The sequence below is a fragment of the Cebus imitator genome, unplaced genomic scaffold, assembly GCF_001604975.1.
Source record: "Cebus imitator isolate Cc_AM_T3 unplaced genomic scaffold, Cebus_imitator-1.0 Scaffold1176, whole genome shotgun sequence".
Taxonomy (NCBI): Eukaryota; Metazoa; Chordata; class Mammalia; order Primates; family Cebidae; genus Cebus; species Cebus imitator.
Genome location: NW_016108491.1, coordinates 53,872 through 56,021, shown reverse-complemented (window position 1 = coordinate 56,021; position 2,150 = coordinate 53,872). Strand labels below are relative to the sequence as shown.

Below are 2,150 nucleotides of genomic sequence, written 5' to 3'. Positions count from 1 at the left end.
GTGGGCAGGAGGCGGGCAGGTGTCATCACTTGGTCTTGGCATCTTCTCGGACCTTCCAAATCACCAGGTGCATGCAGGCACCAGCATCCTGGCTGGAGCTGTGCCCATCTGCATTGTCCTGGATATCTGTCTGAGGTAGGCGGCCATGAGGTTCCGCAGGGACCACTTGCAGGGAAGGCTGAGACGGTGGGGAAAGAGCACAGACGTGTCCACTACAGTGCTGTGGATGACTTTCAGGGCCAGGAGGTCACACTGCAGGCTGTGTCCGATGAGGATGGTGTCGGCGCTGAACATGCTCAGCAGGATGGCCTGGACGTCGTGCAGTGTGACACTCGTGTCCGTGAGGTCAGCCTCCATCATGCCCGAAGACCTGGTGTTGAGGTCCACAATCATGTTGTCCGGCTTCACGAAGGTGTCATAGACCACGTGCACATCCGTGTCGACCACCATGACATGCATCAACTCCAGGACATAGGTCACGTAGGGCATCTCGCAGTCCAGGGCGTCGATCCCCAGGTGGGCGTCTCCGGAGAGTTCTTCCTCAAAGGTCTTCAGGAAGCCCTAGGGGCGCTCCTTCCTGCCGTCCTGCATGTGTTGCTTGGCAACCCTGCAGCTGACAGAGCCGTCAGCAGCAGAGCAGCACATGTACTGGGTCTCCCAGCCTCCGGCCACCCGGCTCTGGTGCAGCCATCCCCAGTGGTAGTAACACTCCTCATTACGGACACAGCGGCCCGAGGAGGACACGAGGTACTCGGTGCCACAGCTGCAGCAGGTCCTGCAGGAAGAGTCCTTGGGCCTCTTCTCCTCAGCTGTGAAGATGATGGCGCCCCCGGGCCGCTCCAAGTGGGGAAAAGGGTAGCCGTTCTCCTTGAGCTGGTCCTGGGTAAGCAGGTACTCCTTGAGATGGCTGTACAGGGCGGCCCCTTTCAGGTCCTCCCCTCGGGGACTGCTTGGGTGGCTGAGCGAGAAGCTGGTCTTGGTGGCCAACCTGCCCCCCAACACCACCTCCTGGGACACAACCCTGCAGCCACTGGCTTTGCTGAGGTTAGACACGGCACTGGGGGCCAGGCTGCTGTGCCTCCAGGAAGCCCAGTCAGAGTCTGAGTCCGAGCTGAGGCCGGGGAGGGTGGGGGACCACACACTTGGCACGCTTAGTTCCGCCGGCCCTGTGGCCTCGTCCTCACTCTCATCCCCAAAGAGGTCAGCGTGGCTCAGGGCCCATATCTTCAGCTTAGGGGCATCCTGGGAGGCACCCTCGTCCAGCGAGCTGGCTTTGCACTCCACCAGCTTCCCCAACTGAGCCTTGGCGCCCTTCCTCTCAGGGAGCTGGAAGGGGGCCGGGTGAAACTCTGCTGGCCCCCAGTCGGGAATCCCTGCTTGCAGGGCTTGGTTGCTGAGCTGGCCAATCAGGCCTCCTTTCCCTGAGCTGGCCACGGAGTGGCCGAAGATGGCTTCTGCTTGGTCCCTTCTGACCGCTCTGCTTTGAGCTGGGGGCTGCTGGCCTGTGGGCCCTTCTTGTCCACAAAGGGCCTCTCCTCCCACCCTTGACACTTGTCTTTGGTCTTGTCCTTCCTCTGGGCACCGTCTTTACAGCTGGGGGGCTGGTGGGGCCCCGCTTTTCTTCCTCTTCAGTTTCTCCTCTTTGGGGCAGCCCCCATCCTGCAAGGCCTGGGCTGGGGAGCTGGGCTTGGCCAGGGTTGGCTGGTGGTACCCCACATTGCACTGCACGGCAGTCTCCTTGGTCTCACGCAGGCCGCCCCCCTCAGCCTCCAGGCTCTCTTTGGAGGGTGGCTGCCCAAAGGCCTTGCTCTCAGGGTCAGCCCTGGCTTTGGGAGTGCTGGCCGTGGTGGGCTGGTCACCAGGGACCATGGCGGCCTCATCTTCCGAGTCTGAGAACATTGCATGACAACTGCCAAAAGGGTCGCAGCGCTTCTTGGGGGCAGGCGTGCAGGGCTCGCTGCCGCGGGGTCCCTGGGGCCACTTGGCGGCATGCTTGTTTCAGTACCTGTCCCTGCTGGGGTGCTGGGAGGAGTAGTTGGAGAGCGGGTCGTACTCCAGGTCTGGAGTGGGTGGCTGGGAGTTGTCCACCACGTACTTGCTGCTGGAAATGGGGCGGTTGTGCCACCGGGGCTGGCTCACGGCCTTGGGGA

General features: G+C 62.3%; 1 pseudogene; it reads right to left on the bottom strand.

The window, feature by feature from the left end:
• Positions 1-9: 9 nt before the first annotated feature.
• The window catches only part of LOC108298891, a 3,689-nt pseudogene continuing 1,548 nt past the window's right edge, over positions 10-2,150 (bottom strand).